Source organism: Caloenas nicobarica, chromosome Z (genome assembly GCF_036013445.1).
Source record: "Caloenas nicobarica isolate bCalNic1 chromosome Z, bCalNic1.hap1, whole genome shotgun sequence".
Classification (NCBI taxonomy): Eukaryota; Metazoa; Chordata; class Aves; order Columbiformes; family Columbidae; genus Caloenas; species Caloenas nicobarica.
In genome coordinates, this window is record NC_088284.1 from 51061967 (window position 1) to 51078335 (window position 16369).

Below are 16369 nucleotides of genomic sequence, written 5' to 3' on the forward strand. Positions count from 1 at the left end.
AAGCCTTTTTACATATGCCTTCTTACGAGTTTTGAATTGAGACTAATTTAAAGTAGTTTTGAGGAAATAAGATCTCTTTTTTCACTGAATTATATTTTGACCAGGAAAGTGATCTGAGAAAAAGATTAGTGGTAGGAATATCATGTTTTATTTTTAAGTAAAAGTAGAAATCTTTGGGAAATAAAATATTTATGTAAGACTATAAGAAAGCCTAACACTGACATCTTAATTTTCTCAATGCCTACGATCAAAGCATGTTGAAAAATAGAAAGAAGGTATTTATTGACACCATAATTGTGATAGAAGAATGTAATTTTTATTAATTACAACTTACATTTGGTTAGCAAGATCCACTTTTAGCAGTGTTATGAATATTCTAAACTAAGTATTCATCTGACACTCGTGCTCCATTAAAATTAGGAATTTGCTAATGGTACAAATTTATGATTCTAAATTTATGAAGGTGGATATAATTAAGATAGGCAGCCTGAAAGAAACATGCATCTATCAAACATATTCAAGGTGATTGGTGTCCACATTTTGAGATTTAAAGCAGGATATGAAAATTGTGCAATATAAGTTAATTAACCCAAAAGAGAAGAAGGTTTCTTTGCCTCCATTTTTTAGAAAGAATGGTACTGGTATTTTATTTCTGCTATGGAATAATCTTGAAACTGAAAAAAAATAAGTACATGTCAAATTGCTTGAATCTGCTGATTTTGAATCTATTGGATTGTATTTTTTGAAGCATAAGGCCATCCTAATAGGCCATCTATAGGTCATGTCTTAGTTTCAAAGACTCCAACAGGCACTCGTTTTTCTAAATTTCTTGCTGTGTGGTGAGAATTACATGCTGGATCAGCAAATCTCATCCGTTCAGTGGTTTCCTTGCTGGACAAGACCATATTCAAGTTAATGGAACATGTAAGGACTAAAAATGGGTTAATTTTATATTGGTTGGGAATTAATCATTTTACAGTTTCCAAGGTTCATTACAATTTCTAGTACATAACTTGATTAATTTCTCCCCTTTTGTTCTTCTGATTTCATAGAATCACAGAATAGTTAGGGTTAGAAGGGACCTCTGGAGATCATCTAGTCCAACCCACCTGCTAAAGCAGGCTCACCGAGAGCAAATTGCACAGGATCACATCCAGATGGGTCTTGAATATCTCCAGAGAAGGAGATTCCACAGCCTCTCTGGGCAGCCTGCTCCAGTGCTCTGTCATCCTCAAAGGAAAGAAGTTTCTCCTCACATTCAGACAGAACTTCATATGTTTCAGTTTGTGCCCGTTGCCCCTTTTCCTGTTGTTGGGTAGCACTGAAAAGAGGCTGGCCCCATACCCTTGACGCCTGCCCTTGAGATATTTATAAGCATTGATAAGATCCACTCTCAGGCTTTTCTTCTCCAGGCTAAATAGGCCCAACTGTCTCAGCCTTTTCTTGTAAGAAAGATGCTCCAGTCCCCTAATAATTTTTGTAGTCCTCTGCTGGACTCTTTCCAGTATCACAGAATTACAGAATCACAGAATGGTTGAGGCTGGAAGGGACCTCTGCAGATCATCTAGTCCAACCGAACTGCTAGAGCAGGTTCACCTAGAGCAAGTGGCACAGGATTGCATCCAGGAGGGTTTTGAATGTCTCCAGAGAAGAAGACTTCACAGCCTCTCTGCCTCTCTGAGCAGCCTGTTCCAGTGCTCTGTCACCCTCAAAGTAAAGAAGTTTCTCCTCATATTCAGATGGAACCTCCTATGTTTCAGTCTGTGCTTGTTGCTCCTCATGCTATCATTGGGCACCACTGAAAAGAGTCTGGTCCCATCATCTTGACACCCACCCTTGAGATATTTACAAGCATAAGTTAGATCCTCTCTCAGCCTTCTCTTCTCCAGGCTGAACAGACCCAGCTCTCTCAGTCTCTCCTCATAAGAAAGATGCTCCAGGCTCCCAATCATCATTGTAGCCCTCTGCTGGATTCCCTTCAGTAATTCCTTGTCCTTATTAAGCTTCAAAGCCTAGAACTGGACATAGTACTCCAGATGCAGTCTCACCAGGGCAGAGTAGAGGGGGAGGATAACCTCCCTCAACCTGCTGGTGACACTCAATGCACTCCAGGATACCACTGGCCTTCTTGGACACAAGGGTATATTGTTGACTCATGGCCAATGTGTTGTCAAGCAGAACTCCCAAGTCCGTCTCCACAATGCTGTTTTCTAGCAAGTCCACTCCTAACTTGTACTGATGCCTGGGGTTATTCCTCCCCATGTGCAGGGCCCTACTCTTGCCTTTGTGGAATTTCATCAAGTTCTTCTCTGCCCAGTCCTACAGCCTGCCTGGTTCTCACTGAATGGCAGCACAGCCTTCTGGTGTACCAACCCTTCATCTCAGTTTGGTTTCATCACTAACCTTGCTGAGGGTGAACTCAGTCTCTTTATCCAGGTCATTGATGAAGAAATTGAACAAGAATGGACCTAGTACTGACCCCTGTGGAACCCCATTAACTACAGGACTCCAACTAAAATCTGCACCATTGTTCACAACCCCCTGAGCTCTGTCATCCCACCAGTTCTCAATCCATCTCACTGTGCACTCATCCAACCCACACTTCCTGAGCTTGCCTCTGAGGATGTTGTGACAGACAGTGTCAAAAGCCTTGCTGAAGTCAAGGTACACAACAACCACTGTTCTGCCCTCATCTACCCAGCCAGTCATACCATCCTAGAAGGCTATCAGGGTGGTCAAACATGATTTACCTTTGATAAACCTATGCTGACTACTCCTGATAACCTTCTTTTCCTCCACATGCTTGGTGATGATGTCCAGAATAAGTTATTCCAACACCTTTTCAGGGATGGAGATGAGGCTGACTGGCGTATAGTTTCCTGGGTCCTCCTTCTTCCCTTTTTGGAGACTGAAGTGACATTGGCTTTCTTACAGTCCTCAGGCACCTCTTCTGTTCTCCATGACCTTTCAGATATGATGGAGACCAGCTTAGCAATAACACCTGCCAGCTCTCTCAGCACCCGTGGGTGCATTCCATTGGGGCCTGTGGATTTGTGGATGTCTGGTTTGCATAAAAAATCTCTAACCTGATCCTCCTTAACCAAGGGAAAGTGTTCCTTTTGCCAGACTTTCTCTTCTACCTCCAGGGTCTGGGATTCCTGAGAGCCAGACCTAGCAGTAAAGACTGAAGCAAAGAAAGCATTCAGTAACTCTGCCTTCTCTGTATCATCTGTCACCAGGGCACTCACCTCATTCAGCAGCACACCTACATTTTCCCTGATCTTCCTTCTGCTACTGATGTACTTGAAGAAACACTTCTTGTTGTCTTTGACATTCCTGGCCAGATTTAATTCTAAGTGAAGCTTAGCATTCCTCATCGCATCCCTGTCTAACAGACACGTTATATTCTTCCCAGGTGTTCTGTCCCTTTCTCCACATTACATAAACATCCTTCTTCCACTGAGTTTTGACAGGAGCTCCTTACTCATCCATGATGGCCTCCTACTCCCTTTACTTGATTTCTTGCTCATAGGGATGCATCGGTCTTGAGTTTTGATGAAGTGATGTTTGAATATTAACCAGCTCTCTTGGATCCCCTACCTTCTAGAGCCCAAACCCTTGGGATTCTTCCAAGTAGAACCTTGAAGAGGCCAAAGTTCATACTGCTGAAGTCCATAGTTTTAGTCCTATAGTAGTTCTTGAAGTGAGAAGCCCAGAACTAGACACAGTACTCCAGATATATCCTCACTAGGGCAGAGTAGAGGGTGAGATAACCTCTGTTGATCCACTCTCTACGCTCTTCCTAATGCACCCCAGGATACCTTTGGTCTTCTTGGCCACACAGGCACATTGCTGGCTCATGGTTAAGTTGTTGTCCACCAGGACTCCCAGCTCCTTCTTCACTTAGTTCCTTTCCACCAGGTCAACCCCTAATCTATACTGGTACCTGAGGTTATTCCTTCCTAGGTGCAGGACCCTTACATTTGCCTTTGTGGTACTTCATTAGTATCGCCTCCACCCAACTCTCTAGCCTGTCCACGTCTCACTGAATGACAGCACAGTCAGTGTATCAGCCACTCCTCCTAGTTTGGTATCAATTTGTATTTAAGTGTCAATTATCGTGGAATACTAATAGTACTCATATAGTTCATTAATTAAGGTATTAGAACTTAGATTTTTTCATTGTTCTGCACCCTGGTTGGCCATTCCACCATGAGATATATTACTGTCATTGAGGAGCCATAAAGCTCAGTAAAGATTTTCCATTTCTAGAGAGCCATTCAATCTTTTATCCACAAGAAAGAATGTCTTAAAAATGAGTAGAGCAGAAACAAGAGCAGCACTGGGAGACAAACTGACTAGTTTGTGTTTCATTTCTTAAAAGTAGATTGTGTCTATTAGGCATTCTAAGGAAGAGCATGTAGCATTTAAAAGTAGGTCTAGGCGAATAACAGATTTTTCAGGGTAGCTGTCAAACTGAAAATTATTATCACAATAAGTAATGGTAATCTCTCACATTATATTCCTCCTATCAGGTAAAGAAACCATCATAATTCTCTGGATTTATTACTTTTTAAGTAGTCCATATCAATTTTCCTTACAAGAACAGTTGAATAAATGTTACCTGAGAATATCAGGCAGTCTGGCAGCTAGAGTAGTCTTTTGGGAAGGGGAAATGAGAGGAATAAAACCTATAGGGAAGGAAAGAAACAAGTCACTTACTTATTGGATAACTCCATTAGCAACAGGATTATTGCACAAAACAGACCAGGAACTAAAATATTGTTAATCTAGCAAGAGAAAATAAAGATAAAAATGCTATAAACTTTAATTTATGTATTGTTCGGCAACAACAGAAATTTTGTTTTCCCAGTGCCAAATAAATAAATATTTTTACTTAATTTTCAGTTAAATGCGTTTTCAGTAGCAAACTATTCATGGCTAGAAGTACTTAATCGTACATCTGCATCAAATTATTAAACTTTTCTGGAACATATTTAAATAGCACAGTTGAATAACTGTTTAATGCTCTGTACTGGCTCTTTCTCCACTACAATCTCACTTATTTCTCTGGTAATAAAATTTCTACCATAACGGCAGAGTTATAAGGAAAACATCTTAATTCGGTTTTGTTAATCTCAGTTTTCTGAAGAAATAGCAGACGACATAAATCATAAGATTTGTGCAAAAATCACAGTGCTTCATAGAATCATAGAATCATAGAATCATTTTGGTTGAAAGAGACCCTCAAGATCATTGAATCCAATCATGACATAACTCTGGCACTAAATCCCATCCCGAATAACCTAATTTATATATCTTTTAAACACCTCCAGGGGTGGCGATTTAACTGCTTACCTGAGCAGCCTGTTTCAGTGCTTCGCAACCCTTTCTGTGAAGAACTTTTTCCTAATATCCAATTGGAACCTTCCCTGGCACAACTTGAGGCCTTTTCCTCTCAACCTATCGCTTGCTACTGAGAAGAGATCAACAACCTCCATGCTACAACTTCCTTCCAGGTAGTTGTAGAGAGCGATAAGGTCTCCCCTCAGCCTCCTTTTCTCCAGGCTAAACAACCGAAGTTCCCTCAAACACTCCTCATAAGACTTGTGCTCCAGGCCCCTCACAAGCTTAATCACCCTCCTCTGAACTCCCTCTAGTACATTAATGTCTCTCCTGTTGTGAGGGGCCCAAAACTGAACATAGTGTTCAAGGTGGGGCCTCATCAGCACTGAGTACAGAGGGACAATCACTTCCCCAGTCCTGCTGGCCAGACTATTCCTGACACAAGCCAGGATGCTGCTGGCCTTTTTGGCCACCTGGGTAGACTGCTGGCTCATGTTCAGCTGGCTGTCAATCAACAACTCCAGGTCTTTTTCTGCCAGGCTGCTTTCCAGCCACTCTTCCCTGAGCATGTAGTGTTGCAATATTGTTGTTGCGACCCAAGTGCACCTTGCACTTCAGCTTGTTGAACCTCACACAATTGGGCTCAGTCCAGTCTGTCCAGGTCCCTCTATAGAGGCTTCCTATCCTCAAGCACATCAACACTCCCACTCGACTTGGTGTCACCTACAGTCTTACTGAGGGTGCTGAGAGTGCACTCAATCCACTCATCCAGATCATTGACAAAGATATTAAACAGACTTGGTCCCAATACTGATCCCTGGGGAATGACAATCACAACCAACTGGATTTGACTCCATTCACCACAACTCCTTGGGCCCAGCCAGCCAGCCAGCTCTTTATCCAGCAAAGAATGCACCCATCCAATCCATATAATGCCAGTTTCTCCAGGAGAATGCTGTGGGGTTGGCAGCCCATTTGCGAACTTCCAGTCAACTTGGACCTCCCCAGTTGGCCAGGACTGCTGATAAATAATTGAAAGTGGCTTGGTGAGTACCTTTGCCAGCTCCCTCAATACCCTTGGGTGGATCCCATCTAGGCCCATAGGCTAGTGTGTCTAAGTGGTGTAGTAGGTCACTAAGCATTTACCCTAGGATTATTTGGGCTTCATTTTGCTCCTCATCTTTGTCTTCCAGCTCAGGGGACTGTGCCCCTGAAGCACAACTTGTCTCACTATTAAAGACTGAGGCAAAGAAGGCATTGAGTACCTCAGCCTTTCCCTCATCCTCCATCACTATGTTTCCGTCCACACTCACCAAAGGGTAGAGATTCTCCTTAGCCCTCATTTTGTTGCTGATGTATTTATAGAAGCATTTTTTGTTCCCTCTTAGAGCAGTAAGCAGGCTCAGCTCTAGCTGAGCTTTGGCCCTTCTAATTTTCTCCGTGCATAACTTCACAGCATCCCTGTAGTCCTCCTGAGTCACCTGCCCTTTCTTCCAAAGGTTATAAATTCTCCTTTTATTTCTGAGTTCCAGCTGAAGCTCTCTATTCTGACAGGCTGGTCTTCTTCCCCACTAGCTTGTTTTTCGGCACACAGTGACGGCCTGCTCCTGCACCTCTAAGATTTCATTCTTGAAGAGTGACCAGCCTTCCCGGACTTCTTTGCCCTTCAGGACTGCCTCCCAAGGGACTCTGCCAACCAGCCTCCTAAACAGGTCGAAGTCTGCCCTTTGGAATCCCAAAGTAGTAATTCTGCTGACCACACTTCTTACTTCTCCAGGAACAGAAAACTCAATCACTTCATAATCGTTATGTGTTGTGTTTCAAATCGGATTAGTTGTGTTTCCCCTTCCTGAGTTCTATTGGAGCAATTAAAGTTACATATTTAAGTTACCGCTTGAGTGAAAATTGAATTTAATATATACTTTGATAGTAAAACTTTCCAACAGCTGGGATTCTAACAGGAACCTTTGCAGTGTCACATGATTTAGAGCAAAATCCTGAGATTTGCCAGATCACATAGTGCCTATCAGGGGATATGCAGGGAGGAACATTTACATGAGGCTTTGCAGTGTTCAGTCTTCAGCTGTTTTATCTTGAGCTCTGCATATATTTGTAGTTTAGAGCCAGATCATTTCCCTCTTCTCATTTGCTGTTTTGGTAGTGATAAAATGAGTTCACATTGACATGGGTCTCTTCCTGTAATTTGGAACAGTTTAGGTTTTAGGTATAGTAGACAGGTCATAGAAGACAATCCAGGGTTCTCTTCCCACTGGGTGTCAAATCGTTATAATCTAGCCTACTGATTGTTCATTAGCAGATGGGAAACTATAGCCCTTTTACATCACATTCCTATATCTCTAGATTCACTCTAAGTCAAAACCTAAATTATCATGAAATATGTATAAGAATAAACAAAAATTAATTTTGAGAATGAGGGAAAATAGTTACTGATATAAAGAATGCAGAGCTTTAGTTTAACAAGAATAAGGTTTTTCATAGCTTCACCAACAGCATAATTTCTATGTTCTTAATTCATCAAAGAAAGATAGAGATTTAATCCATTAAACCATGGCAAAAAATAGAATACGGATTGGAATACTAGAGCTTCATATATCCATCCTTACTATTATGATTATCAAGACTGAAATTACTGGTAACTTCTCTATTAATCTAAAATGTAAATATTGTTATACTTAAGTCATGATAAAATCATTAAAAGGCACAGTACAAGTTCACCTTTTACCCTGTACTAGCTGCACCCAAACTTTTTTTCGACATTGCTTCATGTGAAGGTTCTAAAACAACAAGTTAGCCAAACAGATTTATTTCTCATCTACACTGCTGCATTTAGGTGATTCCTCTAATTGCTATGACAAAAATATATTTTTTTCCCAATTTTTGATATAAATTTTCAAATATCGGTATGATTTTAAGCAAATAGTCTACAGCCATTCCTTTCATCTACTATCTTTAAATCTTTTAGAAAGAAATACTTGTTTATTACTGTTTAACACAAGTTTATTAGGGTTACTGAATCACTTAGAGATATGGAAACTTTTGACTCCCAGATGCAAGAAACTTCCTTCTTGGCCCTTGCTTTTAAATAGAAACTGTAATGGTATTTCTGTCTGCTTCAAGGACTCAAAGTTCAAGACTTCTGCAACAACCCTGTAAGGAGCTAGAAGCAAGCATACTTTTCCTTTACATGACAGATCTCAAAAAGAACCACTACTTTCTATCAAAGAGGTCTTGATATCTTCCTGTACTCTGTATTGTGCCTAGAGTTTACCAGAAATTTTCAGCAGAAGCATATGCTTAAATCACTCCTGTGGTAAGCATGTACACTGGAGTAGGGATTTCAGCTTGATTCCCCCACATTCCAGACATGCTTATTTATTCAAGTGTTCTTTTTTCTTGAATTCCCTTAAAAGTTTTCTATACTGAAGTTTTGATCTGTTGTGGGATGGAAGAATGATGTCCTGCCTCATTCTCATCTGCTTATTTTTAATAATTTTTGACAGATTGCTATTCAGTTATTTAACACACCTTCTGTCCCTTTATTTTGGTAGAGTAAGCATGAGAAGTCAACACATTTGTACAATTTGTCTGAGTCTGCCTTCTCGGTTAGCTTAGAATATTCTGAAAACACAATGAATAGTGTCATGTAAGCAGAAAAATTTTCTTTTGGCAACAAATGACAATAAAATCTTCCTTGAATTGCAACCCTCCCTTTGCTTTGTATTCCCTCTTTGATTGACAACACTGACCTGAAGAGCGGTGTAGCCTTTTGATTGCTTGCCCTAATGTATCTAGTGAATTTATGCTGTGGATCAATTTTGCCTGGTAACATTATTTCCTTTTATCTTAAAAGTTTGTTAACAGTGATGAACTAAATCTATTTCTGACAACGCTTGAATAGGTCTGGAATAGTAATGGCTGAGGATGTTGTCACACTTTTCTGCAGAAATTAGATTTTTCTGCATTTTTTTTCTTGAAAATAAATCCATAATTTGTGATGCAGAAAGTTTTTGCATGTACTGTGCCTTCATGTGTGTAATAGTGAGCAATTGATGTGGTTTAATCTGAACTGACAGCTTTGGCTCTGGGCTTCTTGTGAGGCTGCAATAGAGCACAAACATTTAATAGCTGTAGCAGGTACTATGGCACAGAACAGAAGGGATGCTAGATTCAGTGTCTAAGGGTTTTGGGAAGAGGAGAATCAGTGTCTAAATAAACATTTTAATTTACATTTTACTAAAGGCTCACCTGCTGCTGTTAGAAAGCACAAGAAAGGAATAGGTGTGCGCCCTCTTTACCTTTGCCTCTTGTTACCCTGGGAGTGTCCCTGCAGCCCATGTGCTGGCAGCCACTAAAGCAGCCTGATAGGTTGACCCAAGCAACTGCCTCCAATTTCCAATTCAGTTTTTGACAGTGGAGATCCCTGGCACAAGATTACTGCATAGCATTTCTTATACCAGGTGCAACTGATAGTCCTGTATACAAGCCCTTCATAAGATGGAAAGTTTAGGTATTGTTGTAGAACAAAAGGAAACCTATAAGGATTGCTGCTGTTTGGATTAATCTTATGCTACCTTCCCATAGCTGCCTAAATTCTATAGCTGTTTTCTTCAGGCCTTTAAAATGAGGTAAGTTGTCTTGTATTTATGGCTGAGGATGAGCATTCTGGAAACTTCTATTCTGATTCCCCTAGACAGTAAACTGTTGATGTAAATTTATCCTGAATTACCTCAGACACAACCCCCTCCATCTATGAAATTAGATCTATATGAAAAATCTAATAAATCTTGTATTTAAAAGGAAAATTATTCTGAGATTTAAAGCTAAATGTCCTGGTCCTATTGAAGTCAGTAGATGGCTTGAATGAAGATTTGACCTTTAGACTACATCATGCCCAGTTAAATATTAGTTTGATATTTTAGATGTGGCAGAACCTGCTGTTTCTATGAGGAAAAGGAATCTCCAGACAATGTGCAGTATATTTCAGCATAGTTGTAAATGGCTAACTTCTTTTGTACACAGAATTTACCTGGAAGCAAAAATACCTTGCAGGTGATAGTAGACATACCCTCACATTCAGAGAAAAGAACCCATATTACTGTCTGGTAGTTATGGCACTTCTCTTCAAATGTCATTTGTCTAATTGTTCCTTTTTAATTAAACGCTACTTATTCCAGCAGACTGTGAGGAGAATCTAAATTAATCAAGACCCTTGTAATTAAATCTGCTTATTAAATAATTGTTGACTGTTTAATTATTAAAAAAAACCCCAAAAAACAACAAAAAAACCCCCAACAAACACCTTATTAATTCTAATAGAGTGCTCCTTGGAAATTAATGAATTTTCTACGGGGTTTTGTGGGTTTTTGTTTGTTTGTTTTTAATGTTATAACCACAGTGAAATAAAGGATTTGTTTGAGATAGTTGTAGTTTAAGAGATTTTCTTAGTTATAAAGTTTTGAGGTATTTGTTTAGTAAAAGAAACATTCAACATAAAATGTTGAAGAGCTATGAGACCACTAATACGTCTCTTGTAGGAAAATTTGCAAAGTTCTATTTCATCTGTGCGAAGCAAGAGCCAGCACTTTCTTATACTTAGAGACACAGATCATTAAAAGCCGCCAAAAACAGTCTGTATTGGAAGAGTATGAAATGTGGTAGAGGGATCTTACTCTGGCTCCAGTATGAGAGTATGTGCATAATGTACTGTGGACTCACACAAATGTCACCTACACAGCTGATAATTACAGAAATCAGGACTACAGCTGGAAAAGACACAGAGTTTGGAGGGGAAAAAAAAAAAATTGAAGTGCTTTACTAATAAGCAGGCAAGTGTCTAAGAAAGGAAAAGGTCAGGTGCCCTAAGGACCTTTCAGATCCATAATCGGCTGTAAGAAGTTTGTATGCAGTTTGATAGAACAAACACTGCTGTACTCACCTAAATTTTGAAACCATTTCTGAAGCCTCAAGTCTGTCTCAGCTTTCATGTGGACTGCCAATTGTCAAATGGATCCATATATCAGAAGATTCACTCTGTCCCTTTCCATTTTCAAGTGGCATTTAAGGGATTGTATATTGGGACCTGGCTGTATGGGAAAAGCAGGTAACTTAAGATTATACCACTTTTAAAACAATCTGTCAGGATGTTATCTGTGAAGACTAATTAACTCCAGAATCAATTACCCATTAACCCGTTTGTCATTTAAAAAACCTGTGTGTTGTTCTGAGTGTTGTGGGGAAGAAAGATGCAGAGTTAAGAGGGCCTATGTCTTGCATGTCAGAGTCTAACAAATGACGTATTGTGTATGAAGTTATCATCCAGGATGCGTGCAGCGTTGAAGCTATAGGATTTAGGTGTTCACATTTGCTGTGTTTGTGTTGCAAGTGTGGTTTGAGCAGGTGACAGCACTACATTTGTAAAGTCAAACAAAAATATATAACATAGTAACACTCAGTTATGTAGGTAGTTATTGGCATTACACACTTGGAAAATTTTTGTGCTTAATAAATACAATTTACTACATGGACACAAAAAAACAACTAACGAACCAAAAATCCTCTTTTTTTGTAATCAATGAATATACTTGAAAACACTAAAAATACTATATTCTGGCTGGGTCAATAATCAGCAAGCTGGTAATAAATTCTCTAATTTTTTAACTGGGTTGCTGTGATAAATTATACTAACATGGACTAAAAATCCTTGTTGCTCTTAGTCTATATGAATTGAGCTGTTGGATTCATCTGTGCTTTCAGTGGTGCATTTTCAGACACTACTTACTTTTGCCAAGAAATACACTGTACGTTATTAATATTTTCAGCAAAGAGATCAGTGTTTAATGGAAATGGGAACCGCACTACCTTTTCAATGTAGGAATGTGACATCAAGTATTGGGGTGGGAAGGGACAACTCCATGAGGACAGTGGCATGATTAAATCAACAGGAATAGAAGATGGCTGTTAAGATGAATTTTGGGAGGAAGGACAAGGCAGATTTACTAAGGCCAGTAAAATGTGACTCAGAAATAGTTGTGAGAAATGAACCAACACAACACTTATATTTATGCACATAAGTAAGAGGAGCTGTATTTCATGTGGTGTTCTTCTGTAGAAAGGCATTCGACCAATGCGGGGTTGAGATTCTAGAGAAAAATCTGTGCTCAATATTGTATTCAGATGTTAGCAATGAGTGCTATACAAATAATGGGATAGTTCATAGAAGAAAAAAGAGAAAGAAAGAAAAAGGAGACACATTTTCAAACAGCTTTAAGAAAACAAGTTTGAGAACTTCATTTTAACTTTGTTAAATTCGAGGTAATAGCTAGAAATCCATCTGGACATGACAAATTGAAAGAGATTTCATTTAGAAAAAAAATAAATCTACGACAGGATATCTGTCTTTGATTTTTAGATTTTTCCCTTTGAAGAGCTGACTACAAACAATCAAATTTGATCTTTAAAAAAAAATTTGGGTTTGAAGAAAAGATAGGAAGAAACAAATGATGGAGCACTGAATACTATAGATTGACATGAACTTTTGATTGGGCAAAGTTCACCAAAGGTCAGGATGGTCACGTAAGCCACAATTAGAATGTGAAGACTTGCAGAGTAGCTTAAATAAGCTCTGATTAAAACTTCATAGCACCACATACTGTAGTTTAAAATAATCAGTACATGCCATCCCTTTTTAACTGCCAATTTTACTTTTGTTTTGTTTTTTGTTTGTTGTTGTGGTGTTTTTTTAAATAATATTCCATCATTAAAGATTTAGACAATTCCTTTTGTTGTTTTATGAATTGTATATTTTAGTAACACTTTCTCTTGTAATAGAAATAATTATTAAAATCCAAATATCTTGTATTTGGCACTTTAATAAAGTGGAAATCACTTTAAACCAAAATTTTACCTCATTCAAACACATTAACCATGGTTTTGTATCCCTATGAAATGATTATTTATAGCAAACTCGAGAATTTAATGTCTGTTTAAATTAATATCAGAATTATTCTTCTATCTACATCTGTATTCCATTCATGTGAGATGCATATGTCTGTTTAGCACTGATGTAAAGACACTAAAGCATGGGATAGTTTGTACTGGAAATCCCTAAAACCATCAACAGTAATATAACCTAACTATGCTTAAAGGCAGAGAGATGTGTAGAGTTATTGCAGGAAGCAGATGTCTTCCAAGAGCCACGTGTAAAGCCGGGTTAATGTGTGCTGGCAAGATACACAGATGAGTTGTGATATAGTCACAGAGATGATCAGTTTTCAAGATGAGGGAGGTGAAAAATGTGGGAAATGCTGCAGGTTTGGAAGTGGACTTGGGACAACTGTAACCAATCTGAAAGCTTCATGTCAAACAGTTTGCAATATGTGTTGTGTTCCCAGGTGTAGATAACTTGCTAAATTTCAAAGTGCTTCTGATAGTTTCAGGAGGGAAATACCAAAAGGTGTAAGGTATTTTCAATAATAATAATTGTTACGAATTTACATTGTTACAAGTTATGCTCAAAGTTGGCAAATGGATGGCTGTTAACACCTGCATGTCTTCACATTTTATATCTCTTTTCTCAGGAACTTCATAATGGCAGACAAGGGGCAGAGGTCTGAAATAAGCTGATGGAGGACACATTTACATTTTTCCAAAACAACCAGAGTAGGAATTTACATTCACAAAATGTAGTAACAAAAATACAAGTTGTTTCACACAGCTCTGGCAGTTTAACTTGCTATGATCTTCTGTGAACAAGTTTTAACTACCTCAATAAAACAAGTTTTGACTAACTCAATAAAGGATGTGCAGAAGTGTTAGACTTCCACCTTGATGCATCTTTGGATTAAATTACCAATACACAGTTTAGCACATCTCTACCATGAAGCTCCATTTGTCTAATTGTTGCCATTTAAATGAACACTACTTATTTCAGCAGACTGTGAATTGATTTTAAATTAAAGTATAGTCTGGTAAAACAAGGATCAGTTTAAAATATTTTTCCCCTTTTCTTGTAGCATCTAACATGGTTTCATTTTTCTCTAGGCAAGGTAAATATATTATTATTGTATTTCACCTTAAGTTGACTAGGGAAATTCATGGAAACTTTGCAACTTGACTCCAGAGCCTTGTTCTTCTTGACAAATCCATTAGGCAATTAAAGTTAATAGGAGCTACACACCGTCATTAAGGTGAAATACACATCAGCTACCTTCACATTGACAGGGAGTTAGGAGAGTAAACACCCACGCTAAACTTTTGTATGTGACACTACTTGTGAAAAAATCTCTGGGTTGTAATGCAATGTTCAAATATTTAAGGATGTAACTTTCTTTCTAGACAGCTATTCTCAGAATCTTGAGTACTTGCTGTTTCTTAAAGCATTTTCACTTAAATTTATGGTATAAATCTTTGTAATATAGATAAAATAAGATTTATCATGGTGCAAAACAAACTAAAGCTTGGATTTTTTTTTTTTTTAAAGAATCTGTTCAGTCCTTACAGGAGGTGAGCATGACTCCATTTTCATGGACTATATAGAACATAACTAGAAGATGTAATTAATTAAGTGCTTTTAGAAAACCAAATGGTCTTATTTTTCTACACAGAGTTTTTCTGGGATGCTAGTTCATATTGCGACCACCAATACCCTGGGGAAAAAAAAAACAAAAGCCTCCCTTTACTCAGTAAATATCAGATCTGGAAAACCAATCTTGTAAAAATAATCAAAAGCTCTACCTAAAATCCTCATACTATATATATATGTTTTAAAGGTTATTAATTTGTCACCAGCTTTCTACTTGGTTAGGTTCAGTTCTGCTGTGTGCTTTTAACAGCGACTAGTGCCAAGACAGCAATGTCTATGCTGCTGTTCATCTCATGCTCAGCTTTAACTTGCATTGCACATGTATCAGCTGTTTCCACATATTTACTGCTGTCCCTATCATTTTTACTTGTATTCCTGTACACCTTCTAGAAACGCTGTGAATGTACCAGGTATTGATTTGTGTGTGTGTCTATAAAGCATTTTTGTGCATGCATATCTTCAAAATAAATAGCAGCAGTTGGCGTTTCAGACTTGGTTTGCACCTCACCTTTAGGATAGATCTGGAGTGTATTGAGCACAGTGGAAGAAATCCCTAGCTGTAGCTGAGGAGTAAGGAATATAAAGACATCTTTGTACTTCTGTTGTCGTGAGGCTGTACTGCATTAAGGGTTCTGGCACAAGTGTGCTGTGCATAGCCTGTGACTCTCCAGGCAACTAATGCAACCAAGATTCATTGGGTCTTCACACCCTCCAGGGATTGCTTCTGCTTTGGTCTTTATTATGATAATTACAAAAGCTCTAGCTCTGTTGTAAGGATAGTTTAAAGAAAAAAAAATACGCATAAGGAAACTTTAGTTATTGTCCACAGTGTATAAACAGTTATTATCAAATGGACAAAATCTTTAATTAGCTTTACTTATTCAGTTACATACTGTGAAGTATGCGTTAGGGTTCGCTGTAAATTTGTGTCCATACAAGCTGTTATCTATATATTTAGATGCTTATCTCAAGAACAAGTTCTGCCATGCTATTTGAATTTTTGGAATGTTATTTAGCTTGTCCCATGAAAAAAGAAATGAAAAAAAGTAGAAATCTCCTTGCCTTCAAAAACTAATGAAAGACACTTTAATGTTATTATGGTTTAAAATTCAAGCCTTAGAACGTTCTGAAGAGAGAGAATAGATGCATATGTGGATTTTAAAGTAATATAATGAGGAATACTTGAAATGACATTTTGTTTTACTAATTGACGAGCTACTTTATTTGACAATTTTCTGTTACATTCATGCTAGAGGTAATTGCTGCTGTGTAAATCAAGACAAAAATGACGTCCTTATAGATATTTTGTGTATTGAAAAAAACAAAACATGCCACTACAAATTATTTATATATAATATCAATATCTGCTCCAACACCCATCATCAAAACCTAAATATTACTGATTTCAGAGAGCGTAGCTTC